We start from the raw sequence: 21,222 nt of genomic DNA, 5'->3' as shown, positions 1-21,222 counted from the left end.
TCATTTGGTTCAAATTAGCTGCAATTTAGCTAATAAATATTTTTATGTAACTGATATTGATTTCATCAAAGAGTATTCAGCAGATTCCCAAAACTGGTTTATTGGTATACTGCATCCAATCAAACAAAAATCTCCACCTGACATAAAGCATCTCTGACACAGTATCTTTGATCATCTTTCTCCATTAATCTGATTTTACCTATTCTATTTTCACAACTGTCGTTATGGTAGAATTTAATATTTGCTTTTAGACCTAAACTACGTTTTCTGAAGGAGAGCTTATTCCCTGAAAAACACAGCTACTAGTTGTCAAGGAAAAAATACATTATTTTCTATTCACGAGAAACATTTCATTTTGACTTTTGAAATGTTTTGACTTTTCCAAATGATGTTTCATTTTATAATTAAGCCAAATTTAAAGATTATAATTAAGATTGAAAACAATAATGCAACAATGCCTTTCATTTAGGTTAAACAAAGTTTTTCATCCATTGCAACATACCATTTTTTCTTTCTTTTTTTTTTTTTTCTTTTCTAGTTTGTTTTTCGGGCTTTTTGGTTTTGTTGCAATGGGAAAAGCACTGCAAAGTAAAACATTTGGGAAGGGAACACAGAGAAAAATGGAAAGCAATTTCAGACCAACCCATTTTCTTTCCAGTTTTCTCTCCACTTCAGAAAAGTATTTATATACACAGCTGTAACTGGAATTTGTGATTGTTTTACCTAAGCATTGCAGATTTCTTTAAGTGCAATCAAATTCAGCAAGACTTTCCTTTTTGCAGTACAGAAAAAGTCTAAGAAATAGCAAAAGAACCAAATCACCTTGAGCTGTAGGTTCTCCAACAAGTGTAAAAAGGTATTACATCATTTTAAACTAGCAAATATGTAAACCACTTAGGAGAAATAGGATCCAGGCACAGTGTTCTCATTTCTTGCTTTCAATTCCTGCTGTTATCGTTACAATAATGAAATATTTTAATCTTGGGGTTTTCACTTAATAGGATCCAATTAAGGACCTTTTAAATTAAATAGAAGTTAAAGACTTTTCTTTCAGTTGCTTCCCCCCCCTTCCCCTTTTTGCTTGCACCCTTTCACAATTGTTTTGCAGGACTCATTTTATTAAAAAATGGGAAATTGCACAGTCCATCTAATTAGTCAAATCACAATTGTATGCAACTTGCATGGACCAACGGTTGAATTTCACACACCATTTGGAAAGTATGGCAGTGTCATTGCTGATTTTCTTCAATACCTCAGGAGCAAAATTCTATTATGAAAGAGAATATTACTGTTTTGGTTATAGATATTTTTCTACTACATTATCAATCTTAATTGAATTCTGTCTATAATATGTATAGGCAGTGGTACATTTAGCGTAGAAAGGTTGATATTTAAACAATACTAGAAGATTATTTTTTTTTAATGGAGTTTAGAAGACAAATAGACATCAGATTTAAGACTAAGCTTTGTTTCAGATGCTTCTTTGCCAGAGACAGAGACAACCAGGAATTGCTACATCAGAGTGAATCGATTGCCTATCTTGTCTAGCACCCTAACTTCAAGAGCACTTAGTACTAGATGACTTAGAGGGACATGTGAGATGTCCTGAATCAGGAAATTAAGAATGAATTTGCCTCCAGGAAATCTCCCAATTTCCAAGAGCCAAAGGATGACACAGGGATTTACATCTCTCTTAATTCTCCTCAGTTTTGCAGCGTTTACTGCTGTAACTCTAGGGGGCTTGTTCTGCATCCAAACGTCCTGGGTTGATTTATTTTTTTCTTTCTTTCATTTTTCTTTTTTAATGTAGTTCATGTTCTCCTTCCCATGAACTTTTCTGGCCCAGGCTGTTTTGAAGAAAATTGTAACATTTTCTTTTCCACCTTTTATGTCATCAAATGTGTTTTTCTCAAAAAAGGTCAGCCTACTTTTTTTGGTAGATGGGCACTGGAAAACAGCTGGTTTAAAGACTGAGTCTCCTTGCTCCACTCTTGTTTGAACAAGTTATAGGTCCTTAAAACCTGGTGGAGTTAAGGCTTCTTTTTGTATTATCTTTTGGCTTCCTAACAGTGACAAAATGTGTCTTGACAGCATCATTTTCTGCTCCCCACACATTGTAAACACTTTCACACTAATCCTAAGCACCAGAGGAATATAAAAATATTCCTTGTCAAAGGTACTGCTCTCCTTGTATCTGGTTTCAGCCTCGTTACAGCTGCCTAAAAAAAGTCCTTCAATAGGACAGGCATAAAGTGATACTTCTCCCAGCATCTCCTCTCAACCAAAAAAATATAATGTTGTAATTACACAAGGAAAAGCAGAATAAAATATCAGATATATTTATAAATCTTCCATTTCACCATTTTTACCAGTGTTTAGACCTCACAAAGCCTGTGCACATGTGACACAAATGATTTTTGGTATTCACTGAAATGTAAGTAAGACTTAATCCAAAATTACAGTATCCCATATAAGATATTTCTTGCCTTTCTTCCAAACATTGTGTTTGGTGGTAATTCTCTGTGGACTTCTGCAGCTTTTTCCTTTTGAATTTTTGGAAGCGAAGGAATGTGATCTGCTGGATGTCAGCACACGTCAGGCTTGTTAGTAGAGATCTCCTAGTGCTGAGAGAATAGCATCTGGATGCCCGACTCCAAATGTAGGAAAGCGACAGTTAATTTTTCTAATCATACACAAAACTACCAGGAATGTTTCTGACATTCTCCTTTTAATTCCCTTCCCCTCTCCATTCCCCTGTAACCTTCCCCAAAAATCTATAAATCAAAACAATGAAGAGCTGAAGTACTGACGAGCTCTGGGTTCTCTCTTCCTTGGAAATATTTTTAATTTGCACTAGAAAGAAGTTGTTTCTTACTGCAAATGTTGCTAGACTCTATTCCTCATCTATCAAACCTAACAACCAAGTCCCTTGGAACAAAGACTATTAAGTACCATTAAAAACAAATATTAAAGTTTTTTTTTTTTTGGTTTTTTTTTTAGAAATTACCATAAGGGTTGTATAGCTAGCTGAAAAAACACACACAAATATTTTTCTAATGGATGGTTGATTGAAATAAGCCTAGTTCAAAATAACTTTTGTCATGACCATTCATTTATGATTGCTGCTATTAAAATTATTCACTCATCTTTCGTACAAAAAAAGATATACTTTATCCACAAACTTGGCATCATTTGTTACACATGAAACACCCACAGACTGCACAATTCTCAGAAGATTCTGTTGAGATCTATACATCGCCAACCCAAACCCAATTTAAACAAATAGAAACCTTTCCATGAAGTCAATACACGTTGGATCAGATCCTATTAGAGTTATTTCTACACACTTGCTCATTGCTTTTCTACTTTGAACAAATTACCTGAAGACTTGGCTGCATTGCAATGTTGTTGTTAGGCACAAGTTTCTACTACTAATGCTAAACCAAAAAAAAAGATCAAAGAAACTTTCAACAGTGAAATTAAGGCATGTAAAGTTGAAGTACGCATTTCTTGCAACATTTAACTCTTTTGACTGCAAGCTTTCACTCTCTAAAAGGAAGCGCCAGAGGAGACAGAAACACAGTCAAAAAATTCATGCCAATTTTTTTGTTATTCAGCACCCTCAAAGCACAACCCCTTGCAGTTCCCAAGGTCCGTTTTGTAGCATCTTTCTGAAACAGGTAAGTTGCTCCTTTCTTTTAAACAATAGGAAGGAAAGTCAAGCCACAAACCCTAAACCTAAACAGTGAATGGATGAGCAAAACCTGGTTTAATGGTTGTTTTAAGAACAGCTAGTGCAAAAGGTATAGGCAGAATGCACTCTAATCGCTAGCCTTTGTAACAAGTCTACCTTTCAGTCCCATGTCATCTATAGATATTACAGGCTTATGGATTTTATTTTTTCAATCTCGAAACATATTATTTTCTTTTCCTAGAAAACCATGGTCTCATCTATGACCCATCAAGAGTCCTGAACCAATCTCCTGGTCTCTTTGCACAAAAATGCTTGTCTGAACAATCATCCAACTGCCTCCCGCAGAGCAACTGCGAGTCCAATCTGTAAAAAAGTTCTGTTTTCCTTTTAGCTGCCCAGAGCAAAAGAACTTTCCCCTCTCTCCATACTTGTCTAGCATCATCATGGCAATAGACTAAATTCAGCTGTCTGGGCCTCTTTGTGCCTAAAAGGCATGAAGGACATGGAGGAACTGTGGGCTCTATCACATGCAAAATTTCTTTTGCAGCACATCAGAATCAGACATGATCTCTTGTGACATGACATCAAGAAACAGTTTTGTTTCTTTCTTTACCCCGAGCTAAATGAAGGGTTTATATTCCGCTTGTGGTTAATGCCTATGTTCATAACCATGTATCTTTTTAAGCATTTCTCCTGGATCACGCTTCACTACCTCTATAGTAGTGCAGTCCATAACTCATTGATAACTTGGTTTTCAGAGGTGCTTATTTTGTACCTGTTAGGATTCTTTTCCTTGCTATTAATATCATTATTATTCCCTTTGTCTGTCACTTGATTTTGGCAGCTTCCTGGTTCATTTGCTCAGGCTGAAACAGCAGAGCAGCAGCTTCAGCAGAGCCATGTGCGTAGTGTCGTGCTGTGGTGAGCCCACAGGTGACGGACCGCCACTTCCACGGCCCTGCACATGATGCACCTCAGCAACACTCATCACCGGGACTGCTGAGCTGCCCTGAACTCCCCCAACAAAATTGCTCTTCGCTTCCCTCCTCCGTCCGTCAGACAGTCTCCTTGTTGGAGGAGCAGCTTTGGAAAAGATGAAAAAATAAATGGGAGAAGGCAGCAATACTTTGTTTCTGTGGTTTCACCATTCCAGTGTGGTCTTCTTCTTACCACACTGGGGTTTTTCACACCTCGATGTTTGTGCTGCTGGGCATTTGTGTAATGGTTGGAAAGACTGTGCCATTCCCATCACAGCAGGAAATGTCCACTACACACATTTCCCACCAGAGATACAGAGTACGTGAATCTTAATTCTTTTATAAAGATAAACTGGCAGGTAGGTGTTCGTTGTTTTGTTTGGTTTTTTTTAATTGTGTGTGCAGCCTGTGGTTAGTTCATTTGTCAGCAGATGGCAATTATAAGAGCGCAAGCGAAAGGAAAACTAGTAGGACATTTTAAAAAAATATATATTTCTTGCAGAAATTTGTTCATTAGCGCTCAAAAACACCATTCAAAAAAAGAGAAAATTTTACAGACAAGTAGAGCTTTTCAGTCAAAAGTTCCACCTTTGCAAACAAACAGTCCCAGACATGAGTAAAACCTGGAGTGCTGTCAGGGCAGGGAGCAACCAGACAGAAGAGCCAACTGGAGGCTCTCGTTTGGAAAAGTGGCCAAAAAGAGAAGAAACTTTTGAATAAAGGGCAAAGTTACCTTTAGCACATATGAAGAGATTTTAAAAGAATACATAAAAAATACAGTTACTCTAAGGTGATACTTACAAGTCCTGGTTCTCATCAGCAGATGGGAATATGCTCTTTACATCCAAATCCTTGTGTGACTAATTGAGTTTGCCCACTTCAAAACTACTGCAAAAGGACCTAGCAAGCGCACACAAAAACTAAAACCTTCCTGGCCAGGAACACTATCAGTACTGTCCATTAGTATTGTCCATATTAGTCCATTCCTCTAAACTGAGGTTTTCCCACCTCCTGAAGACAAGCGGCTGTTTTTATTTTCCACTGTCATTCCTGATAACACACTGTTGTTGTTTTTAATACACTATCAAGTATAGTTCACCTTTCCTGTCCTCTTTCTGAATACCCCAAAAGACAAAAACACATGTACAGATGCTGCATAAATATTCTCTAGCCTCAGCATTGTTGTCATTTTCCTATCTTCTTAATATGGAAGCCCTTTTTTTTTCTCATGAACTAAGTAGATTTATACAGTATTCATAGGCACAGAAATTCATACCAAGAGCTGTGTGTTTGTATTAATCAAAAACATGTGGCAACACGCTATATGTGTAGATAAACAGCATGGTTAATTGAGAGAAATGTTCTGCTCAGCATTTTGCTTGTTCTGGTGTGTCTGTTGCGTTGGTTTGCATTTAGTAAGAAAAATTAAACAGAAAAGTAAAAATCATGTTTCTTATAATTCCTCATTGAAAAGTTACAAATTTTTAAAATTAATTTTCTGATCCCTACCCCTGAGCAATAACTATAATACATGAAGTTATTTACTCTAGACAGACACCAGAATTCCTTCCATATGCCAAATTCTTTAAGCTATATTACTCTGAAATTGAAATTGATGGAGGACATCTGATCTAAAAGATTCTTTTCTTTAAGTTTAATATGCTGTATCACATGATCTTGTCAGGTGGGATCATGTCAATGATACTTATGCCATAATGTGAATCAGCCACATATAAGTTGGCTGTACTAATACAGAAAAAGGAGATAGATTTTTCTGGCAGTATCTTAGCTGACTTTTCCCTTTTCTTACCTTCTTTTTAAAGAAGAAAAAAAATCTGAGTTACAAGCAGCAGCTAAATCCCAGAGAACCTTCTACTAAGCCCAAATTCCTGATCCTGCATTTTGTGTGGGTGGATCAGAGCACCAAGAATAGGAAAGCCATTAGATGTAAACGAGAGCTTTCCTACCATTTTCTTTGGGCCCAGCTGTTGTTATAGCATTTTTCTTCTATAAAATTCAGACCTCGGTTTGTAGGGATCTCCTTTCCCTGACTAATTTCCCCTCTTTATTACATCATTGAAACACAACAAGAGGCACAGTAGCTGAGATCATCTTTCACCTGAAGACTAGGGAAAATAAATAAATAAATTGAAAATACACGGGCTCTTTCACAGACCTCCTGACATGCGATAAGCCTCCTGGCAACCCAAATCACCATGGCGGGTGGCAGAGGAAACCTGCCTGGGTGGCAGAAATGTCTGCTGTGCACTGGGGAAGGCTATGGGGCCAGATTCTGCTTCCACTTACACCCCTCTTGCTCTGCTGAATGGCTCAGTTTTGCCACATGCAGCTAATTCCATACCCAGGCTGTTGCCACTGATTCAGAGATACAAGCGTGTGGCACTAGTGACACCCAAAACCTGTAATCCCACGTGGCTTTTCAGTGCTGTTCCCTAAGAGGGGTGGCACTGTAAGAGGCAAAAGGGCCACCAAGAGTTGAATGTGCTACAAAACATTAATCCTTGTTTATTATGTAAATATATTTTTTTTGTTGTTCTTCAGGAAAGAAAGTGTATCTCATGATGCAAGCCTGGTAACCTGGTGCTGGTAACCAGGAAATACAACTGGGCAGAGGTTTCTGCCAAGAAAGTATTTTAGCATAGCTTCAAATAATCTTTTTAAGGTCTCTTTCCTATGCCCCTTCCATCACACTACAGTTTTCACTTGTTCTGGTGGGACTGTCCCCAGCTATCCCTTTGGCCTATGATGCTTTTCACAAGACCCACCTTTTCACGATGAACTCCGACAAACAGAAAATAATTTGCTGAGAAAAACCAAATATATACACGGCTTCAAAATTCAGCTTGATCATATGAGCCCATAACTCAAAAACCAAGCTCACTTACCCGGTACAAAGCGTGCAAAAAACAGATGCCTCTATTGTTTGTGGTTCTAGATTAGCATAATTTATCCTTAACTGTGAAGCTTATTTAAAATACATAAAAGCAGCTTTGCCAGTCCTCATTTTATCCCACACAAAAAGTTGTCTTAATTTGCAGTCAGTGGGGAAGTCAGCTGTTACACCTGTGCCATGACAGGCTGCGTGTTACTTGTACGTCTGCTATCCCGGTGTGTCTCCGGGAATGTTTCTGTGGGAATAAAGCTGTGTACTAAAAATAGAAGAGGGAAAAAAATCAAGTTGCTTCTAAATCTTGCAACCAGTTTTCATGCATACAAACTGAGAGCAGCCCAGAAACGTAATCTCAGAAGGCCATGCAGCTAATCCCTGCTGCGAACAGAGCCAGCACGCAAATATTGCCTTGCCGGCCCCAAAACAGTGAAGGCTCTCCAGCTCCAGCCCAGCACTATCTCTGCACACAGGATGAGAGAAAACATAGGAGCCAAGTCCAAGTTGGACATATTTAGACTGCCCATTAAGAATCAGCTCATGAATGGTTAAATTAATACTGTCAGAAGTATTAACTCCTTGTTAAGAATAATTAATGCATTATCTCATTTTGGTTTTCAACAGCTACAGAAGAATGATGACGTTCTTCAGATGTTAGGAAGCTTTCAGCTTCGCAAGAAAACACCTCCATCCGGGAAAAGGAACTACCTGCAGGTAACTAACATAGCCCCAAGAGGAGAGTAAACCAGAAACAGATAATGTTGTGCTATGATTCATTTAGCCTTCAGACTTGCAGCAGACGTGCTGTAATAAATAGAGGTCCGCTATTATCTATTCATTCGTGCCTTCACAGAACTGTTCAATAAAAACCTGATTTCCAGATCCTTAACGGTGTTATGTGGAAAAAAAATAAAATCTGTTGCGCTCCATGATAAGAAATAGGTATTACAAACAGAAGACAAAGCATCTCTTTCCTTCTCTATTTAAGGAAGATGCTTTCACAGCTGCATAAGTGGACAAAATCTGCAACAAACTTCTCCATAGGTTCATGAAAACAAGGTGCCACTGAACACAAATAACCTATTCCAACTGACAGAGAAAGATGTGTTACATTAGTTTATATTTCTGGAGATGATCTAAGCCCTTAGTTATCTGTTACATCAAATGTCTCAGTTTTCCTTCTGTAATCTAATATCCACCTTCAAACTTGCCCTACATTTAAAATTTATACAAGTTTTTTCAGATGCTGCCATTTTGCCTCAGGCTTTTTAGGTGTTAAGCTCCAGTAATAATCTACACTGTTTCTTTAAGAAAGTTCATCCATTCACTTTAATTACATTTTCAGCCCTGGTTATTGTCCCTGTGCCTGCAAAGAATGTTTCCAGCCATAAAAAACCATTATCTGCCACAATTATGGATAACCAGAGCGTGGCCAGAGGGCAAAAATGCCATGGTGAAAGATTGTACCGCAATTCAGCGCAGAATTTATAACTTTCCTCAGGGCTAACTGTCAGCCTGATCACAATGCCTGACAAAAAGATCCAGTAAAGCAAATGCAGATGCTGCTTTTTGCCTGCATGGTTGCTCTTTTTAATTTTTTATTTATTTTTTTTAAGGTGCAGTTTGTTATGATACATTAAGTTGCAGCCAGTACAGATGCAACACTAGAGAAAAGACACCACGCCTGATTCAGCTTGCTGGAGCACAGATTTAGACCTTAAAAATCCAGCACCATGGTTTTAAACATGCATTGTTCTCTGTGCAACCAGGGCATTTCAAAGGTATACAGAAAACACTATTGTTTATTTGCTCTGATCGCAGAAGCTGCAGGCTCAGTTTCTGCTATGTTGCGTCCACTTTGCTTGTTACTGATGCCAGATGGAGACAGAGAGGATTTTCCATAGCTACCCATGTTACAGCTCTTGCAACATTAGATCTTTCCATCTCTAATTCTTGTGGTTATTAACATGCAGAGGAATGCCAAACTGGAAGAAATATTAACTTCTTGACACAGTATTTGAGTATATCTAATTATTTCTCTTGTTCCATCTGGACATCTTTGTCCTAATGGAACAGAGGCTTGTATTACGCTTCCTGATGTGCAGGATTTCAACAGAAGAGGGCAAGAAGATCATGAGTCCCATCAAGATATTTGTTCATGAAAATAATAATATAAATCCTTCTATAATTTTTTTTCCAGCCAGAAGTCTCGAAGCACAATACAAACATGACTCAGAATTATCCTTTTTGGTTTTGTGGTAAAAGAAAACTGAGTAGATATAAGAGGGGCTTGGGTGATGTTCCTGGCATCCCTGATGCCTATGCAACCCCCAAGCACAGCAGCAGGAGCTGCGTCCCGACCCATGCGCATGCGAGCCAAGTTTTTGGACCCTTGCGAAAGGATAAAGCAGGTTGAAATTCCTCCCCTCGACATGCTCCAGATTTGCTTTAGCCTGTGCCTGGGTGCTGGTCTGCATTCCCACAGAACAGACAATCCCCAAAGTTGGACTTCGCGCCTAATCTCAAACAGACCTTCACAGAGAGGTGATAACAGAGGCAAAACGAGGATCTGTCATCCTTTGCTTTCAGCAGAGTATGCTGCCTTCCTCAGCAAGGAGGCAGCGGCTCAAAAGTAAATGCAGAATAAAGACCTTGAAAACATATTTGATTTCAACTCCAATCTCTCCCTGGGATTTCCAAAAATACTGTGCTTCTAACGGGATAATAACACCTGTGGGCATCTATTTGCACCATTAGGCATTCAAGGGCCTTTACAAGTTTCGCCCTAAGTGTCCACAGATCAGACTAAGAGGATTCATAGTACTTTCAGTGTTGATCAGCCCAGTTTCTCCCCCCTGAAGTTTCAGTTACAGGAATCCAAACTATGGAAAAGATAAAGGCTTAAAATTTCAGATAAGATGACAGACCTGTTTTTTGCTTGGTTCTAGGCAAGGCAGTGGGATAGCTTAGTAGGTAGGTTTTGCTTAGCAAAAACCCTTCAAATTTTGTTCTAAACTGACTGAGCTTATTTCTCTGAGTCCAACTCGGATGCAGCAGAGCTCTTTGCAAAAGGAGTATTTCTCACAATCTTTGAGATGGCAAATCTTGCACAATTCCCACCCCCTTAACCCCACTCTGGCACGAACAGGTCATAAGATTTGGCAGCTCTGATTCAGCTTCAAACTCAGCTTCTATCCTAAACATAATCCGAGGCAGAACTCCACCTCTTGGCGTATCTTCAATAAAACATCATTCTACCTGAACCTCAGAAAAGATAAACTATTAAAGTAATAAGAGGATAATTTAACCTCTTTAATCAGATAATCCTCCAGCACATTGGACATTTATTTGCACGGTATATTCTACAGTAATGAGTTTGCAGCTCAGATTTAAACAATTCCCCACCCTCAGAAAAAAGCTGAAGGAAGTGGTTGAGACATTCCATATCTCAGGTGCCATTATGTGAATGTGAAAACAAATGAGTTTAATTGGGGAGAAATTCATCCCAGACAGAGGGCTTGCCCAAGGCCCTTGTCTGAGAAACCCCACTTAACTCCGCTCTAGTACAGAATAAGCTACACAGGCACTAGATGCCAATTAAGCCCTACTTATCTTTTTAATGAAGGGCTGAATCTGAAAATGAATTATTGTTTTGATGTGTAAATGATGTTGGTTTGGTAAGGTAGTGAAAGTATTCTATCTGGGGGGACAAGCAAAAATAAAGTGATAAAGTGTTTGCATGAACATACATGAAAATGCTACTGAGCTTTCCATAGCTCTCCAACAGCGAGAAAAATTCTCCACACTATTAAGACTAAAACTGCAAATGCAGCAAACTTGAATCCCTCTCTGTCTCTGTGCCAGTTTCAGCCAAGCGTTCCTTTCAGAGACCAAAACAAACAGAAATACTTCCCTGAAAACTAGAAACTTCTCATTTCAGCTTTTGCTAAAATAATTGATTTCTTTTCTAAGCAGTTGTTCATTCTCATATTTCCCTCAACTTCATATATGTAAGTGTTAAATATTCAAAAAAACCTATTTTACTTTGGGTCAAAGCAAACTTTTCTTTTAAATTTTCCATAACTTTTCAATTGATGAAAATACTTTAGAATTTGTATTTATTTATTCTTTTTATATACAGGGCCTAATTGTTTTCCTAAATTTAAAATTGTCCAAGAGAAACAAAACCACCGATTAATACAGGTCAATATATGGTTCAAGACCCTGCAATGAATTAAAAAAAAACAAACGTTAATCTCATTTAAAATTCCATTTAGAGAATAATTGTCATGATTTCTTTAATTTTGCTGAGCTGTGGCTTTACCTCAAATGGTGTACATCTTCTGGGTGGCTGCAGTAATGAACAGTGCTTTTTGGAAGACAAGTTCCCTGATACAGATCTTTGGAGATGAAAACAGTTCTCTTGCTATGAAACAAAAGTGAAATATGGTGCTTCCTCCTAACTCAGGTGCCAAAGACTGGTGAGCTAGCTTGGATCCCACTAATAAAGTCACTAAAGTTCATCAAGTTTTCAAACCTCTGGCATCCATGAATGGGTGAATGGTGAAAATACAGTGTGTAAGACTATAAATCTCTACAGATAAGTTGTCCCACCAGTGCTTTTCAGCTTGTGATCTACAGACCTGAAGGAGTGCAGGGACTTGGATTCTTAACTTTAAAAAAGCAAGCCTATAATGAGAAAGCTTAAATATCTTATAAAGAAGTACACCCAGCCCATTGGAAGAGGTTGAAAATCACCAATCTAGAGGAAAACTCATTCAAAACTGTGGGAGATTTTTATGGTTTTTCCAGTGGGGTTTTGAACTTCTTAACAATCATAAATAGTAGGACATATCTATTTGAAGACAATAAAACAGAAATCGTTTCAATGTGCTAGTAGTCAGAACTTCATTTTAGGAAGTGGAATTGTGATAATTAATTGTCAGACACATGGATATCTCACTTGCAAGACTGTCACCTTCCTAGGACAGATTGTGTCACACAGTTAGACTTCAGAGAATAGCTAAAATGGTTTAAAGTAGCCAGTTTTAAAGGACAGAGAAGTCACGGTCACTGGCAATGAAGGGTGGTCCTCTGAGACATAAACAAGTGCCATGATTAAGGTGTGAATAATGCAAATTAATCTATACCAATAGACCTCTGATTTTTGAGAAATCACTGGGATGTCATTGGAAACCCACAGTCATGCACTGCACCAGTCATATATCCATTTACAGGTTTGGGGTCTATGGTTAGATATGTTAAATTCCAGTTTATAGTTAAAAAAAGACAAAATGCCATCCTACTGGCATTTAACTTAACTTAACCTAACTTAAGTCATCCTCATTTCTGCTCCACCTTCATTACACACACACACAAAATTCCCTTTGCATGACTGCAAGATCAAATCCCTCATCCCAGATTGTAATTACAGAGTAGTCAGGGAGTAGGCGCCATCTTCCCTTTGCAGGGTCATACAACTCATTAGTCAATCATATTATTAAGACATTTTCAGTTTTAATAAATTAAGGTGGTGTTCATCTCATGGCTGAGAATGGGTATTTTTATGGAAATAAATACTTGATGCATATCTTCACAGCATCTTTTTAAGAAAACCATTATCACTTCAAAATAGTTCCTCCTAGCAAAAAGTGCAATTATGTAATTCTTGTCCGAGCCAAGTAATGATGAGACAGTAGGTTGTGTTTAAGTTTTTGCCATGTTTCGGATGCAAAAAATCAGCCATGGAATAAGCTGGTGAAACTTTGATATAGTTGCACGCCAGGGAGAGACTTGGTGCCTCAGCCACCTGCAGTAGTGCAAATGCCTCTCACAAGCTCCATTCAAGTTGACTCACAAATTAAAACAAGGTTTTGAACGTGCATTTAGTAAGAGCTTGTTCCACAAGTAAGTCCACTGAACAACGGGTTAACAGAATCCAATTCTTTGCTTAGATGCTAAAAATCATCCACTTAATGGGCAAAGGTACCACTGACCCATCATGCTAACTTCTTAACATTTAATATCTTACTCCTTGAGATACGAAAATAAGTTATTTTAAACTCCTAAAGTAGATTTGAAGAGTCTTCTAAAAATTCTCAGGACCAGTCTCATTTAAAAGTGAGTGTGTTTATGTTCAGAAGTTACTAAGATGCTTTTAAAAATTCCTATTTGATATTTAAAATACATAGCCCTGAAGTAATATTCCATTCAGTATTTCTTGAAATCAAGCTTAAAAAATGGACTTTGGAGCCAACACACATCTTTGTATCTGCATTTTCTGTTGGCTGGGTTTTCTGCTGTAACATAATGCTGCAGCGCTTCACTCACAATCATATCCAAAATATTAACACAAGACCCAAACTGCTATTCTGATCTGGAGCTGAGAGCTTTGAAAAGAGCCTGTGTTGTAACGGGTGCACATCAATCACATCAGATCAACTGTGCTTGAAAATAACGTCTTTGGTAAATAAAATTGTTTAAAAACGTGCCTATTTGCAATAGGTTTTTCTTTGGAAGCATTAAACTGCCAAAACTAACCTTCTTTACCACATGCTGCTGAGATTAAGACTGATGGCAAAATGAACTCCATAGATGTCTTTAGAAATAATGTCTCCTAATACTCCAGCTAAGCATAATTTGTTAACTTAGAAGTATAATGTTTGGAATGCATATTTCATATTTATTCCTTGCAGTGCACAGGAATGCAGATTTTACAGTGTTTTATTAGTGCAAACATTTAGAAACCAAACAGAAGACTAATTTATTATTACTGTTATTACTAATACATATTTATATAATAGAAGAACACAAAACTCCCAGTCAGGATAGTGACCCTGTAACATTTACTTTTAAATAATGAATATGTTGGTAGATTTCAATTTATGGTAATTGCATCTCACAAAATAAGGAAATTAAATGCTGCTTCTGCAGTTGCACGTACAAAACTGTAGGGCAGATCTTCCTCCTGTGGCATTACATTTGCAGCCATGCAGCTCCCTGAGAGTGAGCTGAAGTGCAAAGATTAAACTATTGTCAGGATTCAGGATCATCTTTGTGAAATGCAATTACCATAAATGGAATTTTTACATTATTTTAGTATTTGATTACACTTGACACCGTGGTACTTGGGAAAATCTTACTCATTGCAAAAAATAACAGTAAGCTTTTCTATTGTTACCTGCACTACTCTAATTTTCCCAAAGCATGTCCTTTAATGGAATTGTTCCTGATTTGCACTAGCAGGGGAAGCAACATAGGCCTACAAGTTTCTGAGGATCCCTGACTCATCAATTAATAGGCAGTCTCAGGGACATACCCATCGGCCACACCAACTTTCACCAGCTCAGTACAAGGCTGGTAAACCCCTTAAGCATGATGTCACTACCTGGTTTCCCTTCCTCCTCCTAAAAAAATCTCTGCCTTACCAAAAGGCACTGACACTTAAGTCCTATCGTTTCCAGTGAAAATAAAGAGACTTAGCGCTATGGAAAATTCCCCTAGCAGGCTTGGGGCGGGGGGGGGGGGGGGGGGGGCAGGAAAAAAAAACCTCTAATAACCAAATACATGAACACTTTCAGAATTTCATTACAAGCCCTCCTGTGCCCCTCTGCTGGCTCCGCTGGCCGCCAACATTGGCGTAGGAGGCTCAGCTTGGTGCATTTGCTGCTGCGCTGCTCCGGCCGTTGGGTGCTGGGGAGGGAACATTTACTTTTGCAAAACTCGTCTGCCAGCAGCTGGAGCTGGGGCTGCTCACACCCTGTTGTTGCAGACAGCGAGGAAACCATCCAGTGTCCCAAATAAATTAATGAATTATTCTCCTCCTCCCAACAGACTCAACGTTTGAGCCAGGAGCCGTAATCGCACTCTTGTTGCCTCTGAGTCACTGTCAGACGGAGCCCAGCACAGAACAGTCTGCAGAGTCAGCAGAGGCGGTATGCTGCATTGTGTCTGTAATTCAGTCAAACCAGTTTAAAAATAAACTCATCTTCCCTTGGCCCCTCCATAGGCCCCTCTCTGCACACACAAACACTGCAGCTTCCCGCCATACGCGCGGCTTTTTGGAAGAGAGCACCTGACTTGCATGAAAGAGCTTTTGCCCCTTGGGTTAAACCTTGTTAGTCAAGCCCCTAAGCAGGCAGATGAACCAAAGCTGAGGTTTTCAGAGAAGCCTGAAGGAGTCAAGCATTCAAAACCCATTAAAATTCAATGGGAGTGGAGCACTTGTGCTCTCAGGTGCCTTTGAAAATCCCAGCCTCTGTCTTGGGGTTAAATCAAGGAGATGAGGACAGGAGCTTTCACCTCGTTCCTGTGTTTTCTAAGGACAAAGGAGGGTCCATAACTGCAAAGATGGGTATCGCAAGACCCTTCTGCTCACCACCACAACCACAGAAATCTTTCATACTCCCCCAAAGCTCCCTCTGCGATTTTCCCCCATATGCCCACCATTGCAGAGCTGGAGTAGATAAACAGTCACTGTCACAAAGTAGCGATACTGTGGAAGGTAAATACCTTCTTCATTTCTTCTTCAAACTTTCATTTTGTATCTAGCTGCACAGAAATGGGAATTTTTCATAATGAACCTTTTTACCTCTGTCTCTGACAAAAGAAATTACTGGCAAAACATATTAATTCCCCTCTCCCCTTGATATGGCATTTGAAATTAATTGCCAGATAAGTTCTTAGAGGTATTAAAGGTCTGCAAGTAAATTTTGAATATTTTAATATTCAAAATTCAAGCCATGTTGATTACACACAAAGAACTGCATAGCTTGCTTCTGCTGCCTGGCTGTAGAGAAATGCTGTGAGTGGTTATCTGGTAAAAACGTGTATGTATTCAATGTTTTTATGGATATTTACTGATATTTGCTTAATATCAGTATTTTAGGTGAATGTTTCTGTCACAAGGTTCAGCTGTATGTTTGATCAAAAAAGTAAAACACCCCAAACAAACAAATATCATGATTAAAAATGTGGGGAGCACCTTGGGGGAACTCACTTAAATTTGTGTTAATTTTAACTCACCTAAAATTGTTCTTACTCCCTGTATTTTCCTTCATTCTTCTATTATCCCAGTGGAAAGAAAATGCATAATTTTTTTTATCAGTAAGAAGAAAAGAGGTTATTCTCATTAAAGCTAGTAAAACATTTCAAAGCTTGATTTTTTAGAATAACCATGTCTAATTTTTCTAACAGAAAGAATTAAACTGCAAAAATTATTTGCATTTAATCAATAAGTGATTTTTCAAATGTGTTTAACATAAAAAAAAAAAAAAAGTAATGTTTCATCAAATCATGCAGGCATATGTCTGTATCATTCTCCTAGTTTCAGCAGCACGAAATAGTGTTGTTGAAGAGACAGACTGGCACTTATACACAGGTTATGTAACCTAATAATCTTCAATGTCCATATAAAACAGCACAAGATTCTGAGACCAAGTAAGAGCAAATCTGATTCTACACCTAATTCCCACTTTCCAAGTTGTAAACAGCAACAACCCTTGAAAGTTTTTAGAAGACAGCATCCTGAACAAGGTGAAGAAAAATGTACAACACTTCCCTTCATGCTCTAGTAGGAACATTCCTAGACTAGGATGTCCTAAATTAATTATTCTACTCCAGGATAACTCAACAGCACTATAAACTGCTAGTCCTGAAGGCTCTTGTTTTCATCGTAAATGCAAAGCAAAAGTTTCAGACATTTTCCCCGGAAATAATTAACAGCCACTGAATAGAAGTTGCAGATGTGCAATGCTTGGTCATGTTTTTGTGCGTGCTGCAGCTAAGGAGTATGATTGGGAAAAGAGGTCCTAATATCCAGGTCCCCAGACCTATTGCCCCTTATTCAAATTACCAGTAGTTATATGCTGAAATATCACTGTTGATCTGACCCCAAGGCAATTGCCTTTCCAACGGATCCCAGGGCAGTTATTGCAGCCAGTCGAGCAGTATCTATAAATTTTCAGTGCGTGCCACTTTCCAGAAAATCTTTCCATGATGTGTGATGAACACCAGCACTGCAATGTTGATGTTTACAAATACAGATTCATCTTGGGTCATGCTGCAATAGACCTACAAGTTGGTGCTTTGAGGGATGGAGGAGAAAAAGGAACCTTGCCAGAATAAGAGCCAGCCTTATCAGGAGCCCTGCAGGAAATCCTCCTCTGTAACCCACGAAGCACAAGACATCAAAGACAAGAAAAGACAGCCAGTATTAGGATGGCAAGTGAGAACCCAGCTTCAGGAATGCTACAGGATATGAGTCAGCGCCATGGCCAACCACCGTAACTTGGCCCACCAGAATCAATAGGACTTGAGGTGTTGAGGATCTAGGCCGCAGGACGTGTGCCCTGCACACTTCAAATTAACAGAGAGATACATAAGAGCTAGTTTAGGTATCCAAAGCAACCTTGCCACACTAGCATGGGGTCTGGGACTATTTTTCCAGTTATGAACCCCAGCATTTAGTGCTAATGCAGGTATGTCTGCTGGACTACATACACTACAGCCATCTCTAGTCTCTCTGTGCACTAGGTTCCATAGGTATAAACGGAGATAAATGATAATTTCCTGGGGTTTATTGTGGTTGTGAGAACAGGAATCATGACACACAGTGGGGACACCTATGCTGAACCAAAAGCCAGGAGAGCAATGGAGGTAGGACCCCAGACCAAACACCCTCTTTGCACCAGCTCCCAGCATTGCATCAGTCTGTTGATAGGTAACCTGTGCACCTCCAGAGCATGTCAGGGAGATCCAGGAGGGACTGTGCCTACTTGCACAGGGAATTCAAACAGCTTATTACCAAAGCCATTTTCTTTTTTTATTATTACTTTCTTCAAACAAAGCTAATAAATCAAATCACCCAAGATGCACATTATGCAAAGCTTAATTAGATTTGGCACACATCTCACTAGGAGTAGCACCCATCTGACTTCAGATCAGAGAACTCAGGTTTGATGGGTGGAACCAAATCGCCCACTTTGGAGTTGCTAAATCTACTTTTAAATGCAGTGTGTTTGCATTTTTTCACTCTGGGACCTGGAGGAGGTTAGCTTTGTTTGGCTTTTGGGCAATGGGAGCAGTAGAAGAGAATTCAGAAATAGAAGGATACACGTTTATGAAGAACATAAATCTCTTATTCTGCAGGCATGGAAGAATCACAGAGAGTTGGCAGCAACCATTTCATGGGGCTACATTTCACAGAGCTACTGCAAGCTTGTGGAGCTTCCTCCTTGACTATCTACTCTTCTAAGACATTCTGGGGTATTTTTAATAAATGTATATAAAACTAATGCAAAAATACTATTTTAACAGCATATTATTTGCCAGAGCACTGCTGATACCTCTCTTGATTTTATTGTCAATCTCTTGCTTTTCTTAAGCCCACAACTCCTTGAGAAACAAAATCTGGTGAAAAATTTCAGCTTTTTTTTTTTTTAATATATATTTATAACCTTAACAGAGAAGAAAACATTAAAAGAAAAAAGTTTTCCTACCTCTGTTCAAGAAAAGGTGGATAAAAAGGTTTTTTAAAAGTAAAAATGCTGCTCCCCCACTTTATCCCTTTTCTCCTGAGAGGGAACAGCAAGGACCAGAAGGGTATAAGAAAAACTTGCACAGAGGAGTAACATCTCTGCAGCATGCTCCTGAAGCCCCACAGCAACCTCCCAGTTCCCTAATCCCCCTTTCATGGAACAAAACGCGTGAAGGAGGCAAAGAAGAGGGGCAGAGGCTGATCATCTCCAGTGGTTTTAGACATGCGCATGTAAGTACAGCGCTCAGAGTTGCATTGGGAGTCCTGTGCTCCACATAACACAACAAACCAAAGCCTGGGCAAAAAAGCAGAGAATGTGGTGTTTTCTGCATTATGGATGGCTTATGACCAGGCTGTATCTCAGCTGTCCACAGTACTTGCAAAGGAGGAAACCGGTGTCACACCAGAAACAGCAACGCTCCCTGTTACACAGCACAGCTGGTTGGACCAAGCGGGGTTTGATTTCACAGCGATCCCCATGCGCTGCACGTGCTGGTTGAAACGAGCACAGGCTGAAGCCTGCCTTCGTACCCTGCCTGTCTGCCAGGTGACAGCTCCCACACCCTGTGGTTTCCATCACCATACCCTCACCACCACCACAGCTGCTTTAGCTTAGTTCAGGAGTGCCAGCACGGGCCACACTCAGACCTCCGTTGTACTGGAGGGACATCCTCTGAGCTCCACACTCGACCAGACCCAGGCACAGAGTGGACCACAAAGTTTGCATGCCCAAACACCGCCAATCAATGCCAAGGCAAATATTAAATAGCGAGTGCCTGCAATGGGCAGCTCACATAGAGTCTTCCAATTACAACTTAATCAAGAAAAAATTAAAGATATTCAGCAAGTTGATTAAATAATTGTTGCATTAAATAAGTCACTTCTAGACAACAGACACACGCACACAAAATGATAGTTTCAAATTCATTCTTTGGAGTGACATAACTTTCAAATTCATTCTTCAGAGTGACACACACATTCAGGATCTGCCTTTTAAAAGGATGCTGGACATCACTGTTGAAGCCTGAGTTTTGTATTCTAAACACCTGACATTTTTCTATCTACTAGATGGGAGCATCACATTTTCCTTATTCACAAATACAGAAATGGGCAGAAATAATTAAATAAAGGGAGCCCAGTTCATGCTCCACTGCACCATGTATGAGAAGTTGCGGCTGACAATGACATTGAAAACCAGTTGTCAGTCTAATGTAATCAAAGAGACAATTGGCTCTGCTGGCAAGAACTGAATTAGTGTTTTCTGTCTGAATCAGTGTCATCTTCTAGGGAGCAGTGAAGCTTATGCAATGATAACAAAACTCCCCAGAAGCTGCGTTTGTTACTGAAATATGGTGGTGCTTTGGTGCTGTGTAACCTCATTCTGTAATACAATATACCTCATGGTCATGCTGCTGTTCTCCTGTTTCTTGCAATGATACAATTCAATGACCTGATACTAGATCAAACTAGACAACCATAATATTAAAACTTTAAAATCTCTCTTTGAGAGCTAATGCGGTTTATTCTCAAATGCGTTCTCTGCTCTCTCACACACAGTACACATATGCAGAACATGAAATCAGGGCAGAGAGTCCAGGCCTAGATGGAGCTTCAAATGCTTGTGCTTGGGGGAAGACAGAAGGGTGAATGGTGCTGGGCTTCATTTTCCTAATGAGGACAGTGGGTAGAATTCAAACCAAGGTCAGCTATGAATGACTCACTTTTCAAGTAGGACCCATTGCTGATGCACATACGTATTTCACCATGAGAAACTAAGCGTCAGTCTTAAAATAGACATATGCATTTTTGGTATTGTGACAGCACCTCGTAGCTTCACCTTCATTTTTGTTTCAGTTGATAGCATGAGTTGTTGTTCAGTAATGGAAGGTGCTACTTATTGGGGTTTTGGTTTTTTTTGTTTTTTTTTTTTTTCCATTTTCACTGTGGTAGAATCTTCTGGTGCATTTGCTGCCTATTATCTGCAGAGCCACCCCATTGGCCACTCGTGGGAGGTGTGAAGGGTTTGCAGGGGACTCCTTTCACATGGTCCAAGACAGGGGAAGAACGTACAGGTACAGAGCAGAAAGGCTACCTCAGGAAGGCCACT

The sequence above is a fragment of the Buteo buteo genome, chromosome 2 (assembly GCF_964188355.1).
Source record: "Buteo buteo chromosome 2, bButBut1.hap1.1, whole genome shotgun sequence".
NCBI lineage: Eukaryota > Metazoa > Chordata > Aves > Accipitriformes > Accipitridae > Buteo > Buteo buteo.
This window is presented reverse-complemented; position numbering follows the sequence as displayed.